The sequence below is a fragment of the Candoia aspera genome, chromosome 1, assembly GCF_035149785.1.
Source record: "Candoia aspera isolate rCanAsp1 chromosome 1, rCanAsp1.hap2, whole genome shotgun sequence".
In the NCBI taxonomy this organism is placed as follows: domain Eukaryota; kingdom Metazoa; phylum Chordata; class Lepidosauria; order Squamata; family Boidae; genus Candoia; species Candoia aspera.
Window position 1 is genome coordinate 333,462,065 of NC_086153.1, and position 12,282 is coordinate 333,474,346.

The following is a 12,282-nucleotide window of genomic DNA, read 5'->3' on the forward strand; positions in this document are numbered from 1 at the left end:
ATCCCCAAATGAACGTGGGTTGGAAGTGTCTGCTAGGAGACGTGGGGGTCTTAGGTCTGGGCTGCTGGTGGGCACCAAGTTGGAGAAGACTAGTTTAGATCTTTCTCAGCTGTGATTCTGAGTTGGCTGCCTGTTTCTTATTGTCGGAAATTGCATCTTCAAGCGGGCAGAAGGAATACAACTTAATTCTTCTGCCCACGCTGTTATTGGCAGTATGATGCCTCTGATGTCTTTCAGAATCAGTTCTTCGTTAGGATGAGAGGAATCGGCTCACTTAAACTGAGAATCAACGTTGCTCGTGGTTATGTTTCCAAGAAGGGTTAACAAGTTCACAAGGATAACAAACTTCCCCTATCATTTGCCTCCATCCCATGAATATGGAGGATTCATAGTTTAGCTCCCTTGAAAAACAAACCTTGCATGAAAACATTTGAAGCGGCTTCCATTCAGTGCAAAGCCTCATAATTAGAGCATGAAGGGAGGGGACAACCTGCTTTCCATTGGCTGTTTCCATTGCTTTCCATTGGCTTTCCACAGGGCACCTAAAAGTTGCATTTGCCCATGGTAAACTTGGTTGGTGTAAACCAGTGTTTCTCAACCTTGGCAGCTTTAAGATGTGTGGACTTCAACTCCCAGAATTCCCCAGCCAGCATGCTGGCTGGGGAATTCTGGGAGTTGAAGTCCACACATCTTAAAGCTGCCAAGGTTGAGAAACACTGGTGTAAACCTTGGTTAGTTGTGGGGGACTTAGCAGTTCATGTGGACTCAACCTGTTTGCGTAGCGTGGGGGTCATTATATGGTGTGAACCCAGAAAGCAAGTTAATTCTGTAAGCAGCTTCTGTACATAAACAAAACCATTGTTGTTCTTGAGAGTTTCATATAGGCTGGCCCTGCACATGAAGGTTCTGATCAATTGCTTGGATAAAAGTACAGTATTGAATGGACAGGAACAGCAGCCTTTGGGGCAGAGGAACAGCCCCCCCCCCCAGCATAGTGTTTGCAGCCTGATTTCCCAGGAGACGCTCATAAGCTCAGTAGCTGAAAGCATTTATTCTTTACCACTGACATCTGATCTTCAGACATACGTTGGCCCAGAAAAGTTTCATTTAGCCAGAACTGTTAACAAACATACAGGTAGTCCTCGCTTAATAACCATTCGTTTAGCGATAGTTTGGACTTATGACGCTGCTGAAAAAAAGAACTTACTACCGGTCCTTGCACTTAGAACTGTTGCAACATCCCCACAGTCACATGATCGTGATTCAGGGGCTTGGTAACCAGTTCACATTTATGACCGTCGCAGCATCCCATGGTCATTTTCGACCTTCCCAGCCAGCTTCTGGCAAGCAAAATCAATGGTGACTGGGTGATCCATTTAACGACCACGTGGTTTGCCTAACACCTGCAATGATCTGCTTAATGACTGCCACAAAAAAGATCGTAAAATCGGGTCGGATTCCCTTAATAACTGCTTCATTTAGCAACCAAAATTCCAGTCCCGACTGTGGTTGTTAGGCGAGGACTACCTGTACGTTCCCTTCTCTTCCCTTCTCTATCTTTCATTTTGTTTCATTTCATTTCATCTCAATTTTTTATTTTATTTTGTTTTATTTATTTTTTATTTTATTTTGTTTTGTTTTGTTTGACCTTATTTTTCTTCAGTTTCTCTGAGCAGAAGAAGTTTTTTGAACCCTTTCCTCTCCAACAATAAGACAGAACTGCTCTCTGTGGACTTGGGCGAAGCAGGGGTTAAATTCAGCGAATGCTTTTGTTGCACCTTGTTAAATTCTATTAGAAGCAGAAAGTATGTCAGTAGGACGGAATGACTTCAGGGCTTAGCACAAGCTTGACGGACGGGCTCAACAGCCAATAGCACTCTCCTCGGAGTCAGCCAGCAGGCCTGGCAGTCCAATAGACAAGCATCACCCGGCCAGGGTCCCTCCCTCCAGATCCAGCTTGTACGTCACCAATATGTTTAGCAGATGGTGGTTATATAACCCCATGTGGTTTCAGCCAGCCAGCTGTGCCAACAACAACAACCACCACCACGACAAGCAGTTTTCCCGGGAAGTTGGGCAACAGGCATTTCAAAGTGGGAGAAGCAGCAAATGCCTTTATATTTAATTGCCCTGTTCCTTTTGTTTCTCCAGGTCTCTTCCTTTTCCTTCTCCTCCTCTTGGCTTTTCATTTTCGTGGGAGGAGGAGGAGGAGGAGGAGGAGGAGGAGGAGGAGGAGGAGGAGGAGGAGAGAAGGAAGGGAGGAAAGTTGGTTAAAAACAATTGCAAAGTGAAACAGAAAGGCAATTTTTGCAGGTCACACACACAAGAACACTCTTAAAAAAAACTGCTTTTGCAAATCGTGCCTAAGAAAAACGAGTGCCTGGCTTTCCACAACTGACTCTAGCTATGATGTGACCCTGGAATGGAATTCAGGGGACATATGCAAATAGAGGGGAGTGGGCTTAGCTCTTATTGGCTGGAAGTCATGAGGCACGATTGAGATTGACCCAGTTGGGGTCTCCAAGATGCTTTTGACTTTCCCCATTGGTGGAATTGATCCACATGGTGAAGATCTTCCCATTGCAATGGCATTCTGTCTGCCAGAAGGTGAGCCAGACCCTAACCCAGGTGAGGACTAAGAAGATCCAGATTCAAATCCAAATAGGTTGCAAAGCTCCAATGTGGACTTTGAGCCTGTCACATCCAGCCTGTCCTACCATATAGGGCAGTGTTTCTCAGTCTTGGCAAATTTAAGATGTGTGGACTTCAACTCCCAGAATTCCCCAGCCAGCTGGCTGGCTGGGGAATTCTGGGAGTTGAAGTCCACACATCTTAAAGTTGCTAAGGTTGAGAAATACTGGTATAGAGTTACTATGAGGATAAAATAGGGAGGGAGGAGAACTAATTCACAAGATGAGCAACTTACCCTCTAATTTGAGTTCTCCCAGCTATAAAATGGGGATTTTTAATCATCTCGATTATGATACAGCAGATTGATTGATCGATTATGTGCCATCAGGTCAGTGTTGACCCTTATCAACCACATAGATTTTTCTCCATGACAACCTGCCCCTAATCTGGTCTTTCAAATCTCCTAATGGTGCACTCATCGCCACCATAACTGAGTCCGTTCACCTTGCTGCTGGTTGTCCTCCTCTTTCCTTCCACCTTTCCCTGCATTAGAGCCTTCTCCAGAGAGCTGGGTCTTCACGTAATTGAACCTGGTCATTTGTATCTTGAGTGAGAACTCTGAGTTGATTTGTTCAGTGATCCATCGGTTTGTTTTCTTGGCTGTCCACGATATTCTCAGAAGTTTTCTCCAACTCCAAAGTTCAAAAGTGTCAATTCTCTTTTTATCCTGCTTCTTCAAAGTCCAACCTTCACTTCCATAGAGTGTCACAGGGAATAACATGGCTTGTACAGTTCTGATCTTTGTAGATACAGACACATCAGAGCATCTGAATGTCTTTTCCAAGGACTTCGTGGCTGCTCTGCCGAGTGCTGGTCTGCAGTGTACTTCTTGACTGCTTGTTCCTTTACTGTTGATGGTGGATCCTAAAAGGCAGAAGGTATCCACCACTTCGGTGTCTTCATTGTCAGTTCTAAGGTTGGCTGTTGTACCTGTTGTCATTTGCTTGCTCTTCCTAATATTTAATTCTAGTCCCATTTTTCACTGTGCTCCTTCACTTTTATTACTAGAGCTTGCAGATCCTGTGCATCTTTGGCAGCAGAGGTGGCTATTTTTCCAGAAAGCATCACGTAACAGCTGGTGCGGTATCGTGGCTGTGGGGATATTGCTGTTCTTCAGGCAGACCTACCACACAGCTTTGCTGCAAACACACTCTGACACCTCTACTCTCTAAAGAAAGATAGAGATACACCTGAGATAAATACATAAAATCTTAGTGTTCATAATTATTTGGAAGGAAAGTTACATTGATAAAGACATATGTTGCCATTCCATACCAAGGGCCATTCCAAACAGGGCTGTACTTGCCACATTAAAGTAAATAATCCTTTCTCCATCCCCCCACCCCATCTTCTTTATGAAACCAGAGTATTGGGGTGATGTCTGGCTATAGCTTGGCAGGGTCAAGCGTGGGTGCCCTTTCCCAAGGCTATCTGGAGATGATAGAAATTGCTACTGGGATTCTCTGCATGCAGAGCATTTTTGCTGAGCTGTGGTCTTTCCCCTCAAGGTGAAGTAAGATTCTAGTCCTCATGGTTTTAAATAGAGAATGGATTTAAGTAGGAACAGAAGAAGCTGCTGTTGGCTGAGTCAGATCCTTGCCCTATCTGGGCCTGTCTTATCTGTACTATCACAAAGCATCTGCAGGCTATGGGCTTTTTCTAGCATTATCTGAAGCTGCCAAAAAATTTTTTTCCCTATGCCTGTGAAGCCATATCCCACTCCGGTATAGCATAATCATGTATTATTCTATGAGGAATAACTGTGATGCCATGAAGCAAGTGCACAGGAGCACTGAGAAGAGATACCAGACGTATAGGGAACTTTCCAGAAAGAGCCTCTGAGGATGATTTCGATTGCAATGATTTAATAAATAAATAAATAAGAGGGGTCTTTTTATGGGCCACCATGTCAGTGACCGCATTAAGTTCATTCAGATATTCAAGCAAAATTAACATATAAACATAACGGCGAGAAAGAAGGGGGGTTTTCCCCCGTGTTAAGGGTGAGTCTCTTCTGCAGACAGAGGCAAGGATTATAGCAAATAGCAGGTGATAGCAAATTATTATTAGTATTTCTTGGATGGTCGGTACAGCTCTAGCATTGTCTTGCATGGCTAAGAGGAGTGGGTGTGCCAAAACGGCAGCAATCTTCAATCAGATGTGGAAAATTATGAGGTGCTTACAGGGAACACTTGCGTCATTCTTATGGTGCCTGCTATACTTTCAGCAGATCCCTGTTTATACCCTGAGGAAGGTTTAAATGACTGAGAGTAGTTTTATTTGGTACCTTAGTGGTGCCACCTGTAAAATGGGCACAGCATTCCCCCCCACAACCCCTTTATAAGGCCTAAAGCCGATCAGCAGTGGAACAAAGAAAGCCGTCAGGAAAATCCGGCTCCCAAAGCTTTTGTAATGGAGAAGTTTTTGTGGAGGTGGGGGAGGAAAAGGAGGTAATTAAAAAATCTCTCCACTTCCTTCTTGGGATGAATCAGCCCCACTCAACAACAGGGCACGCCTGAGCAGAAAGTATTGCGTTCAAAGCAAGATGCTGCAATCTCTTTTATTTGGGCTTTGCAAGTGACATCAGCGGTTCAATTAGAGTCCTTTCAGCGGATACGCCAGTGTTTTTCAACCATGGCCCCTTCAAGATGCATGGACTTCAACTCCAAGAACATGAAGGGAGGGGACAACCTGCTTTCCATTGGCTGTGTTCACACAGGGCAGCTAAAAGTTGCATTTGCCCATGGTAAACTTGGTTGGTGTAAACCAGTGTTTCTCAACCTTGGCAACTTTAAGATGTGTAGACTTCAACTCCCAGAATTCTTCAGCTAGCAAAGCTGGCTGGGGAATTCTGGGAGTTGAAGTCCACGCATTTTAAAGGAGCCACAGTTGAGAAACACTGCAATATGCTGTTCTGGAAACAGGAAGGCACCCTACATTGGTCATGGAAATAGGGGCAAGAATGTGGCTCAGGAGCAGTCTTGAGAATCCCCCAAACCTGGAATGTACAATATAACCTCTTCACCCCGCCACCACCGTCATTTCCAGCCTCAAAAGACACGGCTGCAATACAATTCCCACCTTGTGTCATGGAATCATCTCCTCCCAATTTGTACCCCGCACACCCATTATTATCCATAGACCTGTTCACAAAATGTAAAAGAATCAACTTGTAAGGATCAAAGGAAAGGTGCATTTCCAAGATCTACAAAGATGGGCTTGAAGGCCACAGCATCTCAGGTTCAAAGCACAGAGGGTTCATTTGGCTGAATTAGGCAAATTCCCATTTTCAAGAAATCTAATAGTTATTATTATTTATTTCACTGATTTAAAATATTTAAGCAAATCCAGAGGACCTCTTGGTGGGTTACAATCCATAGCAGTCAATGCTACACCCAGTGGTAGGGAGTTCCATAGGTTAACTGTGAATATCTGTGTATGAGTAAGCAAGAGATCCTATGCTTCTTTTCTTTAAATCTCTTCCCCTGAGTTAGTCCATTAACAAGGCTAGGATTTATTGTCACTTTCTGGCACATTGTTCCTAGTTGGGGCTTTGATGTGCTCTCTGAATTCAGAGTTCAACTCATGTCTGGCACTGAATATCCTCGGAAGAGGAATGATTTGACCAACTGTGACCCCAAACTGGAAGGAATCACAGTTGGAGAATTATTTGAATTTTGCACAGAATCCCAGTGGGGAAGACTCGATAAAAGCCAGCATCTGCCAACTCTACACTTTGTAAAAGTGAGTCCTTTGGAAAACAGCAGCCTTGCAAGTGTTCAAAAAAAAAAAAATCAGCTCCAGCAGGTCATCTACTGGGGGGGAAGCAGGGAGGTACCAGATGCTAACTACACTGCCTGGGTAGGACTGCCTGCTTCCAGAAAGAGATTCCAAGTAAACTAATTGAGAATCTATAATGTTCATGCGGTCAGTAAAGCCCACCGGAAAACCAATTCTAGATATTCCATGTTGGTATTGGCAAAAACAATCCTTTGAAATTGGTAGGAAATTGCAGGTGAATAAACATACCTAGGGGGTTGCATTGAAAAGGTGACTGCCTTGTGCAATCTTTGCTAGAGAACATATCCCATGGAGCTTAACAGGACATACTTCTGAGAAAACACGGGTAATCAGTTGAGTTATGTAAGAATGGCTAGCATCATAAAATGCAAACTTCTGAACTTTGGGGCTAGTATTACTTCTGAATAGGGACTGCCAAGTTGGTATCAACTCTTAGTGACCACATAGATAGATTTTCCTCCAGGAGGATCTGTCCCTAACCTCTCCCCCCTCGCCTTTACACTCCAGGAAACTAGGGAGGGTGCTTTCTGGGATGTTTGCCATCCACTATTCATTCTGTGGGCTCAGCTGCCTCTTATCTAACCGTTGCCTACTCTGCAGCTCTTCCTCCTGTCTCCCAGGGTCATTCTCACATACCATTACAGGCTCACTGCACGTAAGGCAGCCTCCCCTACTCTTTAGGGCTCATGGAGCAGTGTGAAAGCAAGGGGCTGAGAAGATGCATTTCAGCATTCTGCTGTGGGATGAGTGGGAATGGGGGCCATGCACTAGCCACAGCAGGTGAGCCGCTGGAATTCCCTCTTTCTCCCCTGATATGAATGGCAGCTCTGCCCACTGATTTCACTAAGACAAATCTGTGCCACTGTATAATTGTTTGGAATGAACTTAGTCACTGGGTGAAACAGTCATGCCCAGCAGAATGGTGCCCCTTGTGCAAGGCAGCCCTTTTGCAATGCACTGAGGGGAAAAAAGAAAGCACCGTTTCTATCTCTAAAGTAGTTCTTTCAAAGTTGGGTAACTCTGTTGATATCTAGCAATCCTGTGGGTAGACCTGTCTAAGGCATAATTTGGCCCTGACCCAGAGACTCTGTTTACACACAATTTTAACAGGGGCAGGAAAAGAACGAGGGATGCCTTTGTCAAATGTGCAAAGCTCAGCTAGTGTTAACTGTGATTAATACATTTGCAGCTACAGTAGGTGTTTTGGTAGAATCCAGCCTGTTTGATTAATTTATGGCTCCATGTGTTATGTGCATCCAGAAAATGGGTTCAGTTAACCAAATTAAATGTTGTATAAACAAGGTCATTGTAGAGGGTAGGGTGCTATCTGGATCTAGTAACAAATGCTGTTTTGATTCTAATTGATTTTATATAAAGGCTGCTAGTCCTCATTGCATATATCTCATGAATTCACACCTTCATTTGAGCTTAGAACCTTTGTTCTGTGATCAGGTTTGTGTTTCGTTTGGTGGGTAAACTCTCCTTTTTTCTGATTTTCTTTGGGGAAAAAAGTCCATCACTCTTCTTCATTTTGGGCAAGAGGGAGAAACTGAAAAAAATAGGAACAACAACTTGAAATTGTGATTCCATGCATCCATGAGCATTGTTGACTTATTTGAAGACTTAGATTTGTGATTTTTTCAGCAGTGAATTACACACATGCACACACAATCCTTTCCGTGGGCATAACTGTGATTTACAATCGTGTGTTTATCCTCCTCATTTTTTTAGCAACAACTCTGATCTTGGTTCATCTGAAATGCAGTAACAATCCTGTTAGTTCTATACGCTAAAGATTTTCCATGTTTTTCCCCCTTTTTTCTATATGTTTAAAAAGCTAAAAATGTGCTCACCTGGCTAGGTGATATGCCTTTTGAGCTCTGATTATGGGTTCCGTTAAGTTATCTGAGTACTTTGGGAATAGTGACTTACAAGAGTTTTTTTTTAATTCAACTTATTCTGCTAATAGTTTAGATCACAGGAAAATTTACAGAAAAAAACCCCCAAATTATTAACCCCAAGTAGAAAATAATATTGGTTGAAATGAGAGCAGAATAAAAGTTGAAATGGCTTTGAGCAAGAGAATGAGGATGGATTGAAAAATTGGGGAGCATTTGAAAGAATCATTGCAAAAAAATAATATAAGGAGATAAGAAGGGCTCTTCTAGGTTAGAAAAATAACTTTTAGTCTAGCATTCTATTTCTATCTGACAATAACCTTCCTCTGTTGCTTATCTCTATAATCTGTTATTCAGAGGTAAAGTGCCTCTAACCATGGAAGTTCCATTGGGTTACATCTAAAAATATAAGAAAATAACAGCTGGATCTGAGCCAAGAACAGATTAAATGAAATCAGATTGGATTACTAATCTACTTAACTAAATAAATAAATACACTAAATAAATTTGCTAGGAGGAAGGTGCACACTGTGTAATACAAGCAGAGAAAAATTCAAACTGGAGTCCTTCCTTCATAGCAGAAGGGATTATGAAATTGATAATAACATCGAGTTATCAGATAAGATCTGGTTCTAAAATTGACGATGGGCTGGGCCGCCTACAAATAGGCACAGAACTAACTTGTAAATGTTTCGTCATAGACTTATATGTCCCCAGAAATTAAATGGACTTTAAAAACACGGGCAAAATTTTAAACTTCAGCAGCAGTTCTGTGGGGTATCAAAAACAAATGAACCAACTTTCTAATCAGAAGAAGTTTGGTAGCACCTTTTCCAATGAACAAATGTTCTAAAAATTTAATAAAATTTTTAAAAATTTACAAATTAAATCTTTAAATAAAGAATTGTTCATCAGGAAAGGTGCTACCAGACTTCTGATTTCTGGCTATTATAGACTGACACAACTTTCCCCTTTAAAAGCTGACAGTTTTCCCTTTTTCACAGAGCTGTGACTGATGTGGGCTTTGTGCTCAGCCAATCCTGTCCAGGTTGTGAAGCAGCAGGTGTGTTTGCAGGAAACACTGTCACTCCATTGCGACGTGAATGGAAGCCCCGCCCCCCAGTAGATTCTGGCAGCCCTTCTCAGTCCCTGCTTCTCCCTAGCACCATTCACCACCATTCAGCTGCTTCTGACTATGGAAGTTATAGTTCACTGCCCAGTTAATACTAACTGATGGATTCTTAATCCTGGAATAGTTGCTATTCTACTTTTAAAACCATCTCAGTCACTACACATCACTGCATCCTGTGGCAATGAGTTCCACAAATTAAATCTGGAATCCTTTATGTTCTTACTGGGGACCCAATGCTGTTGAAGTGAGTGGGGCTTCTTCTAGTTAGGAATTTATATAATTCTGAATACATACATATATACATACATACATATTTCATTCATTCATTCATTCATATATATGTTTTGTGTGTTGTGTGTATGTATGAACATGTGTGTGTGCATTCATTCTCAGGTTATTGCTATTTTAAAAGTGATAGGTAGCCAGACTATATATAACAGGAAGATAAAAAAGGAAAATTAAAAAAAAATCTTTTTTTTTCTTTTTTTCTTTTTCTTTTTTCTGTTTTTCCTTTTACATGATTAGCTGCATTTATCCTTGGAACAATGAAAATAGTGGTGATAATCAATATTAATACTGTACCATGTTCAGAGTTTTATAGAGGTTTCTCGTTATTTCTTAAGGTGACACAATTAACTTCGTTCTTTACCTTTAATTAATTAACAAATGAAATAATGAATTTTAAATTTTAAATGTTAGGATAACGGTGAACTCCCTGTTATCAGTATCAGTAAATATGTGTTATCCACTCTGTCATTTTCTATCTTCTTTTCTTCTTTTATGTAGCTATTGATGCTGTTCCTTCCAATGTTTTGATAAATAAATGAATAAATAAAATATTATTTTAAAAAAATGACAGGGAGATAAAAATCAAACCCTGTAAGTGTTTGCAACATGAACTAACTGGACTGACATCATGAGGGCTTATCATTTTTAAAACGTCTCATCATTGGGACCACCATGAGACCTTCTAATCTGATTTCAGAAATTGGTACAAAGTCCCACTTTTGTACTGTCCGTTGTACTCTTCTTTTGCTGGAAAAAAACACAACAGGAAAGCTGCAGACTGTCCCAGGGTACGAGCCACGTCCACACAGAGAACTGGTTTGGGGCCTGAAGAGGGGTCAGCCCTGGTCTCCCCTTGTGGTTGTTTTATTCTTCTATTTTGGCAGGGTCAGAGACACAGATTGGCCGAGGAAGGAGATTGGTTGATCTCAGTGGCCAAGATTGTCCATCTTCCCTGCCTTTACTGTATGCTGCTATAACACAGTTTGTTCAAAGTACCCGATTGCCCCCTCCTGGCCTTAGGTGGAATTACACTTCCTTTAATCTGAATCATTGGGGAGGATTCCAGTAATACTAAATATGATGTGATGTAAATAAGAAGGATTGCCAGTTTTTCAACTTACTGTGGTAGCTGGATCATTAACAGTTGCTTGCCTTGTAAGGGATAACTGTAAACATGTCTTCTTCAAAACATTTCATCTTTAATTTCTGCAAATCCAGCAGAGGCTAAATGCACAACAGCAAGCAGAAGTGGTCAGTTGGCAACCTTCAATGATTATTTCCTTCAAGATTCTGCTGTTATTTCTCATTTTCATCTGCTCTCTTCCCTCTCTCTCTCTCTGGAGTCCTTGGTGCTCTCTGAGCCTTGTTGTTTACTTGCAGACGTTTCATTGCCAGACTAGGCAACATCTTCAGTGCAAAGAGGGAGTGGAAAGGATAGCACTGGAAAGGACAGCACTCCCACACATACAACCCAAAGTATGGATCCGGTATGTAGATGACACTTTTGTCATAATACAAAAGAAACAACTAGAAGAAACCCACAAAACCATCGATAACATCTTTAATGGAATAAAATTCACAAGGGAGGAAGAAAACAACAACTCGCTACCATTCCTGGACATCCTCATCGGTGGAGGAAATGATGGTAAGTTAGAAACACAAGTCTACAGGAAAGCTACCCACACCAACCAAGTGCTCCATTACCACAGTAAAAATCCAACCTCCCACAAGAGAAACTGTGTAAGAACATTATTCAGACGAGCACTTACACACTGCAGCAACCCAGAACACCAGAAAAAAGAAAAAGATAATATGTACAGCATCTTCCAACAAAATGGATACCCGCTCAACTTTATCAAAAAGTGCCTCACCACCCAACCCACTACAACCCAACCAATGGAAACGATGAAAAGGATCACACTGCCATACATCAGAAACATCTCAGAAACCACCAACAGACTGTTACAACCACATGGCATCACCGTAGCACATAAACCAACTAAAACTCTTCAAAACATATTAAGCAACCCAAAAGACCCAATAGCCCAAGAAGAAAAAACAGGAGTTATTTACAACATACAATGTAAAGACTGTACCAGCTACTGTGTAGGACGGACAGGCAGAAGACTAGCAGAGCGCATCCACGAACACCAACTAGCAATCAGAAGACACGATGAGAACTCCTTCATCTCACAACACATGGACAGCCTCAACCATACTTTCAACTGGGAAACTGTGAGCATCCTAAACCAAGCCACATCCAAAAACGCCAGAGAATTCCTGGAAGCCTGGCACTCAGACAAAGCAGCCATCAAGAGACGCATAGAGGTAAACATTTACATACCATTCAAAAGAGACAATAGAAAAGCCAAAAGACCAGTACACTCCCTTGCCAGCAAGCAACACCCAGATATGCAAAAATCAACACTATGATCAACACCAGATGAACCATCAAACAGCACAATACACCCT